The sequence below is a fragment of the Pygocentrus nattereri genome, chromosome 17 (assembly GCF_015220715.1).
Source record: "Pygocentrus nattereri isolate fPygNat1 chromosome 17, fPygNat1.pri, whole genome shotgun sequence".
NCBI classification, from domain to species: Eukaryota; Metazoa; Chordata; class Actinopteri; order Characiformes; family Serrasalmidae; genus Pygocentrus; species Pygocentrus nattereri.
The window spans coordinates 13,257,172-13,274,469 of record NC_051227.1 but is presented as its reverse complement, the minus strand read 5'-3'; the positions used below and the strand labels follow the sequence as shown (position 1 = coordinate 13,274,469).

Genomic DNA, 17,298 nt, shown 5'->3' with positions numbered 1-17,298 from the left:
TGAACAGCCGAAGCATCCGAGCGCTACGCTAATGTCTTTAGCCTGATCAGGGATTCAGCTGGAACGGTCTGGACAGCCCTGTCCTGTGGAAAACTGACCACTCACATCAATCACTCAGCCTTTCTTATTCATCTACACCAGGATCGGCAACATGTGGCTCGGAGAATTCGATTTGTCAGGACACCCCACGAAAGCAAACACAGCCTTCCTACAAGACCTGTGAAGCACCAACACATCATATTGACCTGCCGCTAATACAACGTCACTGGACAGCTGAACACACTCGGAGGAGAACGCTAACTGCCAGTTCTGTTCTGCAGCTAAGAGAGGCCTGTGCTGGCTAATCCAGGGGTTGGCAACATGCGGCTCTTTTACTGTCATGTCGTGGCTCCACAGCAGAATCAGATTAGTAGGTAATAATAAAATAATCCTCCTTTACAGTAAAATAAAGCTCTGCTGATCGTTCAACACAGTTTAACAGTAAATGGTCTTAAACGCTGGAGTTAATGTAGAACTGCTGATTCACCCTTTAACCCTGAAGATCAGTACAGACTGCTGGTCACCATAGTAACAAAGACAACAGTCTCGCCCAGATAGTAGCTAATGAAACGGCAAAGAGAGAGATTTAAGACGAACATTTATAATTTGGAGACGAATGGACTGATTAGTGTTTATAATCAGACCAGCTGGTTTCCTGATACGTTTAATCTGCAACAAGAAACTGACAAACACTAAAAGGTTTTTGCATTCTAACTTAAATGGTGCAGCAGTTGCATTCTGGCACCTCAGGTACCATTTATGGTGGAACGGGAGAATTCAGACAAGAAGCTGGTGAATGACAAGCGACTTGAGTCTCGTAAAAAGTCGAACATTGAGAGACATTTTACAAGAAACTGTTCTGCCTTTGTGGAAAGGTGTCCTGCTGGAGATGTGAGAAAAGTGGCTGTAGCTGATCTAAAGCTTTATGGATGGCTGCGTTTTCATTTAGATTATATTTTTAGCCTCGACTAGAACATCAGCACACACAGACACATTTACAGCCAAGATGTTAACATTGACATAACGTGGGTCTTCTTAACATTTGGATTGCAACCCCTGACCTACACAAACCATGAACAAAAGCTAATTAATACTAAACAGATGTGACAGCAGCACAGAGAGCAAGCTGATGCTTGGTGGCCCATTTTGAAACATGTAAATGAATCACAGTGAGAACTAGCCAAGCTAAAGTACAGCCTCCTCACAGCAGGGTTAGTTTAACACACTGTTATGACTAAGACCCCCAAAGAAAACAAAGAATACTATTATGTTATTTATTCTTTTTATTGTTTTTTTTTTTACCTGATTTTTGTCTGCTAACCTGCCCCAGAGATTAACACCTCAGCAACCACCTGGAATACCATAGGCACGACCTTCAAATCCCCCTATATATATATTCAAAACTTTTTCTGGATGTTTTTTTTATGCCTATTCATGAACATACTACAGATTTAAAAAAAACAAACAAACAAAAAAAAACTATACACTCACCAGCCACTTCATTAGGTACAGTTCAGTTGCTTGTTAACACAAATGGCTAATCAGCCAATCACATGGCCACAACTCAATACATTTAGGCATGTAGAGGTGGTCAAGACAGCTTGCTGAAGTGCAGACCGAGCATCAGAATGCAGTAGAAAGGGGATTTAAGGGACTTTGAACGTGACATGGTTGTTGGGGCCAGACGGGCTGGTCTGAGTATTTCAGAAACTGCTGATCTACTGGGATTTTCACACACCATCTCTAGGGTTTACAGAGAACGGTCCAAAAAAGAGAAAATACCCAGTGAGCGGTCAGTTGTGTGGACGAAAATGCCTTGTTGATGTGAGAGGTCAGAGGAGAATGGGCAGACTGGTTCTAGATGATAGAAAGGCAACAGGAACTCAAATAACCAACCAAAATCTCTGAGGAACGTTTCCAACACCTTGCAGAAAGTATGCCACGAAGAATTAAGGCAGTTCTGAAGGCAAAAGGGGGTCCAACCTTCTACTAGCAAGGTAAATGTACTTAATAAAGTGGCCAGTGAGTGTAAGTTCCAGTTGATTCATTGTGCTGATATTTGCTGCTCTTCTTCATGGTAAATTTCCCACAGCCTCTTTTCACTAACCACACCCATTTCGATGCAGATATTTAAATGTAGTTGGGTTGGAAAGTGGCTAGCAGCTAACTTGTTGAAATCAGGATAACAGCTTTTCTGAAAGAGTATTTTCATTATCTACTCGTATTTCTTCCTTCTAATCAGATAAGTAAAGCTGGTAAATTGAGACGTGAAGAAGATTTTCATGTTAAATGTGAATCATGACTGTTAACATGCTACAAACTAATGCCAGCGAAATAAGATCCTGCTAGAACTTCTTAATGTCCAGTTACTCAGACAGGTCAGATATTTTTGAGCTCTTTAAATGCTTTTTTCCACCTCCCTTCCAAAGCCACCTTGTTTGTTTTTTTGCCCCTGCTGTTTTCAGATGATTCACATATGAAAATGTTACATTAGTAAGCAATGCAAGCAGTGATGCACTGAATCTCAACAGGCTAATCTCTACCCACTCTACGAGACTCATCAATTGACCAATTATAATCAGCAAACTTCCAATCCACTTGAATAAGGGGCCTTTGATTTAACCCCAACATTACTACATATACAGACTTGGCTCATGCTCACAGTTTGTGTGCTCTGGTGTGTATATGTGTGACTTTATTGTGGCTTGTACCTGATCTGGTTTGCAGAAGTGGCCAGAGGTGGTAGAGGTAGTTAATGTGGGGTTGTGTCTTAACTTTAAAGACGAAGTGTACGGTTAGGGGTGGCCTGCCTGCTATTCCAGTGACTATATGTACACTGTATGAACAAAAGTATTGGGACACCTACACATCACACCTACAGGAGCTTCTTTTATGAATCCCATTCTAAATCTATAGGCATTAATATGGAGTTGGTCCTCCTTTGCAGCTCTAACAGCTTCCACTCTTCTGGGAATTCTCTTGTGGGAATTTCTGTCCATTCAGTCAGAAGATCATTTGTGAGGTCAGACATTGATGTGGGACGAAAGGTTCTGGCTCACAGTCTCTATTCTAGATCATCCCAAAGGTGTTCTACTGTGAGGGCCAGTCAAGCTCTTCCACACCAAACCCGCCCAGTAATGACTTTATGGAGCTGCTTTGTGCACTGCGTCTCAGTCATGCTGGAACAGGAAAGGTTCTTCTTCAAACTGTTCCCACAAAGTTGGAAGTGTACAATTGTCCAAAATGTCTTGGTCTGCTGAAGGATTAAGATTCCCTTCACTGGAACTAAGGGTTCTAGAAGAACCCCTGAAGAACAACCCCATAGCATCATCCCTCCTCCACCAAACTTCACAGCTGGCACAGTGCAGTCAGGTAGGTAATGTTCTCCAAACCCAGACTGATCAAGAAGTTTGATTCATCACTCCTCAGAACACGTCTCCACTGCTCCAGAGTCAAGTGGTGGCACTTTACACCACTCCATCTGATGCCTGCCATTGTGCTTGGTAATGTAAGCCAAGGAAACCCATGCCATGAAGCTCTTGCAGCACAGTTTATAGTCTATGCAGCTGAACACTACGTCTCTAGAGCTTCCCTTCTGCGAACCAGAACAAGTGCTGCCACAATGTGGGCTTACAGTAATCACCCCAAAACATTACTGGCACACTGGGAATTTTCCAAGTGTCCCGATTACCCACTCAGGTAATGTGTACTTGAGTGTATATGCTGGATAAGCTAAGGTTTTGTATGTGGGTCCACATCAAAACTAAATTTCATAACTAGATCCACAGCAGATACTGAATAATTCATAGCAATTAAAGAGCAAGTTGTATTAGTTACTGAATCATTTTTAGTAAGTACTGAACATGTCACTAAATATTGAAATGTTCATAGTAGACACTGAATAATTCATAGTAGATATTCAATAATTCTTTGCAGACGCTGAAAATTTGTAGTGGATACTGAATAATTAATCAAGGAAATTCTTCAAGCTTCAAGGAAATATTCACTAACTGCTATGAATTATTCAGTATCCATTAAGAATAGTTCAGTATCAGTATCCATTAAGAATAGTTCAGTATCAGTATCCATTAAGAATTGAATTGTTCAGGATCAGTATCCATTAAGAATTGAATTGTTCAGTATCAGTATCCACTAAGAATTGTTCAGTATCCTCTACAAATTATTCAGTATCCTCTATGAATTATTCAGTATCTACTATGAATTATTCAGTATCTACTATGGATTATTCCGCATCCACTACAAAATTTTTTTCAATGTCTACAATGAATTATTCAGTATCTACTTTGAAGGGGCTATGCCTGCCTATTCTGTCCAAGCAAATAATAACAATGTTCAGGCATTTACGTTCCCTATTGCTTCTGAAAAGCTGCTTTGTGACAACATCCATAAAGAAATGTTATATAAATAAACTTGGAATGAAACCTGTATATGCACAGTGTGCTCAACCTATTAGAGCAGCCCTAGTTAATTAAAAATGACACCAAATCGAGAGCCACCACTGAACTCCAAGCCAAGACTCGAGATTTACAGTCCAGTTTGTCCAGTTTATTCACAGCGTTTATTCCATTTGCATCTGAGCGAAGAGTAAAAGTCCAGACAATAACAACAGTTCCCAGCTCAACATTCCTAAACAGACCCCTTACATTATAAATCTACTCAAACTGCCATTAGCTATGCGGCACAGTGCCCTTCAGCTAAGATAATCTGCTTTTAGGTGCCCGCCTCTAAATCTCCCTTTCAATCACCACCAAAATCAAATTAGCCTGCAAGGCTAACTCCGCTAGGCTGTGCATTTATTGTTGCTCGCAGGCTGGACAGTGAGGAAGCTATCCGGCAGGACAGATAAAGAGTGAGCATTCAGAGCAGAGCCTGGGAGCTGAAAATGAATCACAGCTAGAGGGGATAAACTGAACCGAAAAATGGGTCTTCTCGCAGACAATTACCAGAGAGGCGTTTAGAACAGGCCTGCTAAAACACTAAGACTGATATTAACTAATGCCAGGTGCTATGCATGCTACACTTTTAGATGGTTCTTCAAAGGTTCTTTAATAAAATCAATGAATCTATACAGAACCATGAGCACTCAAAAGAACCATTTGCATGCTTAAATGGTTCCCTGCATGGTGAAAGGGCTCTTCAGACTGGTGGAGGATGGGTTGCATATGGGTCTGTATAGAAGAACACTTCAATATAACACCAAATTGGTTCTTCTAAACCCTTTTGGCGCTATACAGAACCATATAGAACATATACTCCATTAATCTGAAAAAACATTTCACCAAGCAAAGAACCATTTAAGCATGTTCTATGTTCTATGTTCATGGTTCTATATAGAATCTGTCTTTACTAAAGAACCCTTAAAAAAAAATCATGATTTTTTTAAGAGTCTAGTCTATTTGGTTATTTCTATTTGTTTCCAGTAGTATTCGCTCCCCCATCCAAATCATTGAATTCAGGTGTTCTGTGACTGCGAGCCACACCTTCTCGTCCAACACCAGTGTCTGACCTCACAAATGTGCTTCTGGAAGAACGTCAAACGTCAAAAATTTAACAAAGAGTTGAAGCTGTTGCGCTGCCAAAAAACACCACTATCACATGCTGTTTTGCCATGTGTTTTTCACTGGATCCAGTGAATGATGATAAATAGTCTGAATATGACTAATGCTACATCCATGCTCCCGAAGAAGTACACTTCTGACATCACATGATATGGTATGATATGATATGGCTACTTTTAAACGTCAGCACTATTATATAAAACACTGGCTACTCTACTACAGTGTTTTTGGCTAAAACTGCCAAAGCAACTCAACAAACAACACTGGGCAAAGCCTGCTGGTTTGGTGTGGTCAGCCTTATAATGTTGGTTCAGTGAACAGGGGTGTTGGCTTCCATGTAGCATCACTAAGATTACGACTTCTTCACTTCGTAAGTTCAGAGATTCCAGTGACATTCTGGGCAAAAATAAAGGCCAAAATGCATTGGATTTCCTACATTTGTGAACGTCTTCATTCTTACCATATTGATAAATGGCTTAGACTCAGATTTCTTTATATGGGCATGACAGACTACAAAACGAAAACACAATAACTTCAAAAGTCTACGGAAAATGCATTGTTTTTTTGAATGACTATGGTGCTGAGAAGTCATGTGTTGCCTTTGCAGTGACCGTTATAAATGGCTGAATAGAGCATTCAGATCGCAATACTTGGCATATCATGAATCTTCAAAAATTGCTTTAGACTAATATTGTGATCCAAGTATTATGACAGTATCGTATCGTGTGGCCTACAGTGATTTCAACACCTCTTTCTGATCTGGGTTTCACTCTTTCACCAGGTCTTCTCCCGTTCTTTCACTTCTCCAGCTATGACACAGTTAGTCACCTGGGGCCAATTAGAGTTACCTTGGGTATCGGCTCTGTCCCCAAGCGTCGCTCTCACTCTCACACCTGACGGGACTGTCAAAAACAATGCCGAACGTAACACAACTGCAACATTCATCCCACACATCGAATCACCGCCCTGCTGGCTCTCCATTTGGGCTGTGGAGATTGAAGCTGCAGCACCAGGTGTGGTAATTTGAGATTTCTGCCAGGAGTTTGTGCGTCAGAAACTCTCAGAAAAATCAACAGCACCACTCAGTCTTCTCCTCTCGCGGCTCATCGTCAGACGCTCTCTCCTCCAGCACTATTTTTGAAAAACAAAAGGTGTCTCTCGTGTTAATGGAGAATGAATAGATTCATTGTGGTGTAATTAGGCCTTAGGGCAGCAGTGCCTCAGAGGATGCTTGAAAGCAAAGTAAGCCAAATTGGACTAATCTGCATCACGAAGAAGACTGCTTGAATATGGAAAACCTCTGGGAAAAGTGCCTCCTCTGTTTCAAATCCAAGTATACATGTATGGGTTCTTGGGGGACCCACACATAGTCATGTTCTACATGTAGAGGTACGCAATACAGGATTGTCACATGCTGTAATATCAGTGTTAGTGAAGAGATTGATGTAAGTCTTGATTCCTGTGGGGATTTCTGACGGAAATCTTCAGGGAATCCTTGACAACAAAAAACAAAATATTACTAATCTAGATAGAAAATTTCCACTGATAGGAATGCATGTTTTACTAGATTATATTTGTACAGGAGTCATTTTAATCCCTTTCTGTGTGTACAGTTGCCAAATGATAGGCTGCAGTTTATTTGTGATTAATGTTGTCCCGTTTTCACTGTATTTTGTTGGCAGGTCTAAATGAAAATGTAACCTGAGTCAGACTTTCCTACAAACTCAAAAATGTGACTGAATCCTCCATTTATGATTGCCCCTCTTATAAGCTAAAGAAATCTGAACTAGGCCATTACATTTGCAAGACTGTGAAGGTCTTCGCCAGGTAGGCCAACGCTCTGAAGGTTCTCTGCAGTGCCCAGCAGATGACAGTCTCAAGTGTTGTGTCGGAGGAGGTCACAAAGCTCTTAGATCAGATGATGTAACTAATTGTTATTGAGAGCCCCAGTGGAGCTCATTAGCTTCCCTGAAAGATAGTGTAGCATACCTCTGTCATTACTGCTGCCTGGAGCTCAAAGCATGATCACATTACTGCCAAGTACACTTTTGCTCTACATCACAAACAGTCAAACACCTCTGACAGAACAGCTCAACACAAAAATACTCTCTCCAACAAACACCAACATTCATCAAATGCCAGTGCTCTCCAACAAATGCCAGCTTTCTCCAACCACAGCCAACATTCCAGTCTCTCCACCATCACTCTCCACCAAACACCAAAAACAAACACCAACATTCTTCACGGAACACCAACATTCTCCACCAAACACTATAATTCTCCAAACACCATCATCATTCTCCACCAAATCCACTCTCCAACAAACACCAGCGCTCTTTCAGTAAACACCAACATTCACCAAATGCCAATGCTCTCCACCAAACACCAACACACATCAATATCCAATACAACATACAGCAACACACTCTACCAAACACCCACATTCTCCAGTAAGTCTCATTATCCCCCACTACTCTTCACCAAAAAACAAATGTTCTCAAGCAAACATTATTCTCCAAACACCAACGTTACTCATGTAACACCAACATTCTCCACCAAACACCAACATTCTCCACTAAATGTCAACATTCACCAAACACCATCAAACACCATCCTTCTCCGCCAAACACCATCAAGCACCATCATTCTCCACCAAACACCATCACTCTCCACCAAACATGCACCACAAAAATAACATAACAGAACACACAGAACTTCATACAGTGGTGAGCAGTAAATTTACTGCATGATTTTAATATTTTATACACATTTATTTGCACATTGCTGTAAGTTATATAATGAACGCAATATTTCAGTAATTATTTTCCACACTCTACATAAGAAACATTACTCTTCAATAATTTAGCTTTTTCCTACACTCTACGGCACGCAGCCGATACACCATAATAAATGGTTAAATCTCGGGCTGTGATCATTATGACTGGGTAGTTTATCTAAGAGCTTAAAGAAAAACTCCATCATTCAGGAAATTAAGGTCACGTCTAATCTGAATAAGAGAAAAGCAGCTCCAGTACGTCTCACAGCCGAGCTGAGCATGTGTAATTAATTTTCCATGCTTAAGTGATTCCCTGATACCTCCGACTAAATATTGAAATTAATTACTCTGGATCAGCAGCATGTGTACGGATCAGATACTGAACAAATATTTCCACACTTTAACTGATCATGACTGCGGAGACCCGACCGAGCTGGGAGAGAGCCTTTATAAACATTCATATTCCTGAGAGAACCTCATAGAGTCACAACAGAAAGAGAGAGAGAGGGTGTCTCTTTTGCTCTCTCCGAGTGGGTGTCTCTCTCTCTCTCGCTCTCTCCGAGTGGGTGTCTCTCTCTCTCCGAGTGGGTGTCTCTCTCTCTCTCTCCCCGAGTGGGTGTCTCTCTCTCTCTCTCCGAGTGGGTGTCTCTCTCTCTCTCTCGCTCTCTCCGAGTGGGTGTCTCTCTCTCTCTCGCTCTCTCCGAGTGGGTGTCTCTCTCTCTCTCGCTCTCTCCGAGTGGGTGTCTCTCTCTCTCTCGCTCTCTCCGAGTGGGTGTCTCTCTCTCTCTCGCTCTCTCCGAGTGGGTGTCTCTCTCTCTCTCTCCGAGTGGGTGTCTCTCTCTCTCTCTCCGAGTGGGTGTCTCTCTCTCTCTCTCGCTCTCTCCGAGTGGGTGTCTCTCTCTCTCTCGCTCTCTCCGAGTGGGTGTCTCTCTCTCTCTCTCCGAGTGGGTGTCTCTCTCTCTCTCTCGCTCTCTCCGAGTGGGTGTCTCTCTCTCTCTCGCTCTCTCCGAGTGGGTGTCTCTCTCTCTCTCTCCGAGTGGGTGTCTCTCTCTCTCTCTCCGAGTGGGTGTCTCTCTCTCTCTCTCTCGCGCTCTCCGAGTGGGTGTCTCTCTCTCTCTCGCTCTCTCCGAGTGGGTGTCTCTCTCTCTCTCGCTCTCTCCGAGTGGGTGTCTCTCTCTCTCTCTCGCTCTCTCCGAGTGGGTGTCTCTCTCTCTCTCTCTCGCTCTCTCCGAGTGGGTGTCTCTCTCTCTCTCTCGCTCTCTCCGAGTGGGTGTCTCTCTCTCTCTCGCTCTCTCCGAGTGGGTGTCTCTCTCTCTCTCTCTCGCTCTCTCCGAGTGGGTGTCTCTCTCTCTCTCGCTCTCTCCGAGTGGGTGTCTCTCTCTCTCTCTCTCGCTCTCTCCGAGTGGGTGTCTCTCTCTCTCTCTCTCTCTCTCTCTCGCTCTCTCCGAGTGGGTGTCTCTCTCTCTCTCTCTCTCTCTCTCCGAGTGGGTGTCTCTCTCTCTCTCTCTCTCTCTCTCTCTCTCTCTCTCCCCGAGTGGGTGTCTCTCTCTCTCTCTCTTAGTGGGTGTCTCTCTCGCTCTCTCTTAGTGGGTGTCTCTCTCGCTCTCTCTGAGTGGGTGTCTCTCTCGCTCTCTCTGAGTGGGTGTCTCTCTCGCTCTCGCTCTCTCTCTGAGTGGGTGTCTCTCTCGCGCTCTGAGTGGGTGTCTCTCTCGCTCTCTCTGAGTGGGTGTCTCTCTCTGAGTGGGTGTCTCTCTTGCTCTCTCTGAGTAGGTGTCTCTCTTGCTCTCTCTGAGTAGGTGTCTCTCTTGCTCTCTCTGAGTAGGTGTCTCTCTTGCTCTCTCTGAGTAGGTGTCTCTCTTGCTCTCTCTGAGTGGGTGTCTCTCTTGCTCTCTCTGAGTAGGTGTCTCTCTTGCTCTCTCTGAGTGGGTGTCTCTCTTGCTCTCTCTGAGTGGGTGTCTCTCTTGCTCTCTCTGAGTGGGTGTCTCTCTTGCTCTCTCTGAGTGTGTGTGTCTCTTGCTCTCTCTGAGTGGGTGTCTCTCTCTGAGTGGGTGTCTCTCTTGCTCTCTCTGAGTAGGTGTCTCTCTTGCTCTCTCTGAGTAGGTGTCTCTCTTGCTCTCTCTGAGTGGGTGTCTCTCTTGCTCTCTCTGAGTAGGTGTCTCTCTTGCTCTCTCTGAGTGGGTGTCTCTCTTGCTCTCTCTGAGTGGGTGTCTCTCTTGCTCTCTCTGAGTGGGTGTCTCTCTTGCTCTCTCTGAGTGGGTGTCTCTCTTGCTCTCTCTGAGTGTGTGTGTCTCTTGCTCTCTCTGAGTGGGTGTCTCTCTTGCTCTCTCTGAGTGGGTGTCTCTCTTGCTCTCTCTGAGTGGGTGTCTCTCTTGCTCTCTCTGAGTGGGTGTCTCTTTTGCTCTCTCTGAGTAGGTGTCTCTCTCGCTCTCTCTGAGTGAAGGATGGTGGTTCTTGTATCTCCAGCTTCCCTGTGGTTTTCCCTCCAGCTCTACAGCCATCAGAGTGACCACCTTCAGCAGATCAAATGATGCGTGATCTCCTCTAAACGACGAAATGCCGCCAACCCCATCACAACCCACAGCGCCATATTAGTGCCGATGCTGACAGACAGGTTTCAGCTTCCTGTTTCACTCAGCGCTGACACCGCAGCAGTAATCCCTCTCCGTGAAGCCCCCACTCGGTCGGAGAGGCGGGTGGCCAAGTGAGAAATGTGCATCACTCGCGGATCAAAGCAGCCATATGGTGATGTTGGGGGAGTGTAATTACGCTAATTCAGCCGGCGCTCTCCCAGGAGCGCTGCTCTTCCCCGCGCGCCGTTATCCATCCTCTTTCATGTTTTCACTGCATTATATTCCTAATGATGTCTAACAAGATTGCGCCGTATCAGAGAAGCTTAGTTTTCATTTAATATTCCACTTTTGTAGCGGCCACATCCTGTCTGGATGGCACAGCCTGCTGGGTTTGACGTCAACACCCCCCCTTAAACCAGCCATAGGCCTTGTTCACACTGCCAGCTCAAACCTGAACCTGCACCAGATTGTATCCAGATTGATTTCTGAAGGTCTGGACAGTAAAAAAAACCAAAAAAACACATGAAATCCAATTTTTGTCTAATCCAGATTGATTACGTTGCTTATACTTTCTTTAAATTACCAACAAAAACTATTTCAAATTTTCAAGACTTATGAAAAACGCCGCCTCTCTCAGGTCCTCCAAGCTGACGGAGGTGCTGCATCACAGAGGAGTGAGCTTGTAGCAAAACCATGGTGGAAACATCGGTTCAGTGGTATAGAACTGATACAGATTTGAAAATTCAGATGCTGAACAAATTCATGCAAAGTGCAAGTTGTGTCGAAAGACAGTTGCCAACAAATTAGCAGTACGCCGAATCTGTTCCAGCACTTAAGACAATAAACACCCAGTGGAACAGGAGGAATGAGTGAAACCACGCGACGGAATGAGGAAGTTTTCAGCGCGGCTGGGAACGCCGTTACCTGTCCGAGCGTCTCTCCAGCCTGAAACAGTAGACAGGCTTGTGTTCCTTTCAAGAAACCTGTAAAGAACTTTGTGGTTTGCACTTTTCTTAATAAAAGGAGGTTTTGCTTGCACAGAAAGTGAGAGCTGCTTGTGAGCTTTAAGGAAGCTGCTTGCTCTTCTTAAAGAATATCACTAATTAAGATGCTTTTATATTTTAATTATTGTTACATTTTTGTTACAAATGTTGTGCTGGCACAGTTTGAGTGCCTTGAAAGGATTTTTAAAAGTAACCACTATTTGCACAATTTAATAATTATAGGTGGTGCTGTTACTATTTTTGCACTCCTGCAGTTTTTTAAAGTGCAAAAAAAATCTATTTATATCTATATATCTAAAATCTATATATATAAAAATCTATCTATATATCTATACACACACACACACACACACACACACACACACAGGCCACTTTATTAGGTACACCTTGCTAGTAAAAGGTTGGACCCCCTTTTGCCTTCAGAACTGCCTTAATTCTTAGTGTCATACTTTCAACAAGGTGTTGGAAACATTCCTCAGAGATTTTGGTTGGTTATTTGAGTTACTGTTGCCTTTCTATCATCTGGAACCAGTCTGTCCATTCTCCTCTGACCTCTCGCATCAACAAGGCATTTTCGTCCACACAACTGACCGCTCACTGGATATTTCCTCTTTTTCGGACCGTTCTCTGTAAACCCTAGAGATGGTTGTGCGTGAAAATCCCAGTAGATCAGCAGTTTCTGAAATACTCAGACCAGCCCGTCTGGCCCCAACCACCACGCCACGTTCAAAGTCACTTAAATCACCTTTCTTCCCCGTTCTGATGCTCGGTCTGCACTTCAGCAAGTTGTCTTGACCACCTCTAACGTTTGCGGCCATGTGATTGGCTGATTAGCTATTTGTGTTAACAAGCAGCTGAAATGTACCTAATAAAGTGGCCAGTAAATGTATACAGAATTGAGAATCGTTAATAAAAAATAAATAATCTGAAAATAATCGAGATTTTACTCCACTGATGGAGAAAATTCGGCTCAGTCATCAACAACAAAGGATCCAGCACTTGAGAGACGACAAAAGGCTGAAGAAGCTTCAAAAGATCTTCAAATGCAATGATTTGTCTCTCCGAACAAAGACCTCATTTGTCCAGGCTGTGAAAGCTGAACAATAAACAAGCCAGACAGGAAAACTATCAGTGCCTTTGATCTTTGATGTTGGTAAAGACTTTTGAGAGGGAAAAAATGGGACGGCGACCAAACCAAGCCTCAATCAAAGCCCAGAGAACCAAGGAAACTTACGTTGGACACATGAGGGAAAAAAAATTAAATTTTTTTTAAAAAATTTAAAAAAAAATCACTGATCAGGAAAAGACCATCATGCTTGAAGGCAAAAGACGACGACCAGCTACAAGATGGAAGGATACAATCAGAGGAACCAAGAACCAGCCATTAAGAAGCCTGAAGTTCCAAACAGAAGACTGGACATTTTGGAGAAACACCATCTGATATGGTCTCCAAACATCTGGACCAACTTGACTGCAGTTAACGATAATTAGCAACCGTGTAAATGCTGCCTGAAACGACCCACAGCAGAGGTTCAAACGGGAAGAACGGGAAGAACTCCACACCCACACCAACAACCAGCCCACAATCTTAGATAAGATGGTTCTTCAAGGGTTCCTTGCCTTGTGAAAGTGTTTGTGCTCTAAATGGTTCTACATAGAATTGTTTTCGAAAAGGGCTCCATATAGCACCAAAAAGGTTCTGCTATTGTACACAGAACCCTTTTTGGTACTATACTGATCCATTTCCTTTACTAAAGAAGCCTTGAAAACCCATCTTTAAGTGTGTCGCATGCATGCAGTTCACACACTTTACTAGCTTCATATGTTGATTAGGTTGATTTACCTAGTTTATTTTTTATTTTATTTATTTATAGATGGATCATCATTAGTAGAAGTGCAAAGAATAATGATGATGAATCGAAAAATAAATAAAATAAAAAATAAATGACTAGGTAGATTAATATATGAAGTAGAATTGCAAAGAAAAACGATCAATCTAAAAATAATATATTAACTATGTATATTTATTTAATAAATAAAATCTTATATAAATGAGTGTCTGCATTTACTTATATGTCCATTTAGTAATTTCCCCATCTCACTAACGTTTATTTAGTCATTTTCTTCTGGTTTTCTACTCATTTATTTCCATAACTATTCATTTCTCTATTTATTTAATTGATGTCAGATTCTGTAGATCGATTGTTCATGTCTTGCTCTCTCAGTGGAAACTCAGGACAAGACAGTACAATAACGGCTTCTTCCAGGCAGCAGCCAGTCAGAGCTCTGAGACCCTCGGCTGATCTGGCTGAAAACGCAGGTGCAGATTATTGACTCTCTGGTTTGGAGGCTGTGGAGGTAGTTTGCTCCACTTTGCTGCCTCTGCTGCCTCTGCTGATACAGAGCTCGACCAGTAGTACTCAGAACTCTGGAGGAGGTGGTCCGTCGTCTTTTTCAGACCACCCAGACATTCGGACGCCCTCCTTACGTACGGCCTGTGGAAGCAATCGAGAGTTACAAAAACTGCCCTTGGCTAGCAGGACTTACACAGCTAACACACCTAAAGATGCTGCTCATATGTTGTTTTGAATTTCTAGAGCATCTTGATCTAAATACGCTTCAGCGACGTGTTAGCTGGTCTTCTGTTAAAGTTGAGACTAAACCCTGATAGCCAGAGAACAGCGGACTACTGTCGGTCTTCTGATGGCAGAGCTGGTGGTCCACTGGCGTTTTACTCAGCATTTTCTGGGCGGCCCACCGGTGATTAAGCAGAATATTAGACAAACTTCCAGTCATCATCGCTCATTTTCCACTCACAGTCCAATTTACTTTACCAGCTTTCTTTAGTTTTAAAGAAACTTAAAACTAAATCTTAAATTAGTTCAGTAAATCGTTTTATATCAGGCCTAGTCATTATTTTGTTCTCTTAGTTGTTTGTAATGTGTGTCTAGTTTATTTAGGAGGAGTTTATTTAGTTTGAGGAGATTAAAAACTAGCTAGGGTTTTTATGCAGGACAGTAATCCGGGTGGTCCGAGGGTGGACCAGCAGGGGCAAGTAGCCAGCGGGGTGCTTACCTTATCAAGCCAGAGGGCCGATATATACTCGCTATCTGGGAAATGTCTAATATGAAGGTGCCACCATAGAAACTTTGGAAAGTTTTGGATTTTCATACTGACCACACCCTGTCTGGACACCGGCTTGACCTTACAGATCCCCTTAGTGCATGCCTTCATAGCTCTTAGCCATTTCAGCCACCAACCTAGATATAAAGCAAATATCAGTCCACTGGCTTGATAAGGTCAGCAGCCAGCTGACTGTGCACCACTGCTGGTCCAGCCTTGGACCACCCAGATTACTGTCCTGCATAAAAAGGTCTAGCTAGTTTTTAACCTCCCCAAATAGATTACAAATGCACATTGGCTTTTATTTTGGAAAATAAACTAAGATAAATATCACAAAAATGGAAAAATGAATGGCTAGGCTTCTATAAAACGATTTTGTTGAAAACGTTGCTGACACTGTTGTTGTGCTAGATTGGTTGCAGCTGTATAACTGGCTTTATGATATTGCTGTTAAAATGACTTACTAAACTAATTTACAGAGGATCAAATGGTCACTCTACAGACACGTCAATTTCTGTGACCCTGACGTTTACAGATATATTTACTTAAAAAAAAAAAAAAAAAAAACCACGTCAGGGTTACAATTTATTTATATTTAAAATAAAACAAAAAACTAGTTCACCTTCTTGGGCCGCAATTTGGTTTTTAAATCAATTATCTAGAACTCCAAGCACCACAGAAGAGCTCATTCCCAGTCATGTGTGAAGGGTGAGGCCTTATTTTGAAATAAAAGTCACACTGATGACATCACTCGACTTCCTTTGACCCGTTTTCTGAGGATCTATGAAGAAAAGCTCATGGTGAGTCCACTGTGTCTCTCAGTTCTCAGAGCTTTTCTCATTCAGCTCATGATCTCATATGAAGCCTTTAGCTGACGTCACTGGTGTGACCGACTTTATTCTGAGGTCACTGTGAAAAAATGGACTAAATCCCATGTTTTAGTGGATGTTCCGTGATGGACAGCGTGTGGTTTGATGTTCTGTAGCAGCCGTTTAGTGAAATGCATTGTTCATTAAAAACGTCTCTGGTGTTTCCTTTATTATGTGGAACACCACAGACGATGAGTAACACCAGTGACTCCTATGAAGAGACAGAGAAGAGGACGTTTCTGTAGAACGACTCATAGATAAAAAAGAAATGAAGGAAAAGTAAGTAAACTCGGCTGTGAGTGGGAGATGAGCGCTGAAAGTGGTATTTTGTCGAACTTTCTGCTTAATCACCAGTGGGCCGCCTGGGAATCACTGAACAGAAAGCCAGTGGGCTGCCAGCTCTGCCGTCAGTGGTCCGCTATCCTCTTGATTCATGAGAATGCAAATGCTGTCTGAAACACTACTATGACTCACTTATCCACACACACACACACACACACACACACACACACACACACACACCACCAAAACACACGTGCACGCACGCACACACACACACACACACACACACACACACGCAGGAAACAACTGCTACATGTTGTTCATGGTTAGCAAGACTATCAGTGGACAAAGTACACAAACCCTATACTTGAGTTAAGTAGAGACGCACAAGGTAAAAAGGTAAAATATTCCTCCAGTAAAAGTAGAAGTTCCTCCCTTTAGACCTCCACTTGAGTAAAAGTACTAAAGTATTTACATTCAAATGTACTTAAGTATCAAAAGTAAAAGTACTAAAAGAGTAATTCTGGCTCTGATGTCCTGTTATCATTTTTATAACAAGACTGGCTTCATGAACTCATTTCAGGTGAAAGTCCTCCAGCGTCTCTCTTGGTAAACCAGTCTTTTAATAGAACGTCATTAATTAGTGACGCTGACGTCTATTAAAATGATCATAAGCACAAAACACTGAAGGTAAACAGTTTCCATCAGGGAGAACCGAGTGGCTCTGAAATCACTTTTACACACAACCAAAGTTTCAGTTTCAGATTTATTCACAACTTAGTTCCAAGTTTAAGTTGAATAAAAACTGGCTTTAAACTCAGGATCACAGATGAGCTCCTTTACTATGTTGATCTGTAGGCCTCTGTTCATAAACATAAACCAGCCCAGACTAATTTACTATAAAATGAAATGGTGTTTGTAGAAATTCAGAAAAAAGCCGCGTCAGTCTCGACTGCATATGTGGACATATTTCTATATTGTGCTCTATTTACACAAAGTTAGGTTAGTTCATCATTTATGTTGAACAGACTCTCCCAAAATTTTACGCTGCTGCGC

The 17,298-nt window shown here is 42.5% G+C and overlaps 1 protein-coding gene across 2 annotated transcripts in view; it reads right to left on the bottom strand.

Annotated features, from left to right (window-relative positions):
• efna2a (ephrin-A2a) overlaps nucleotides 1-17,298 on the bottom strand; it is a 149,834-nt gene that overhangs the window by 77,897 nt on the left and 54,639 nt on the right. The window lies entirely within an intron of this gene.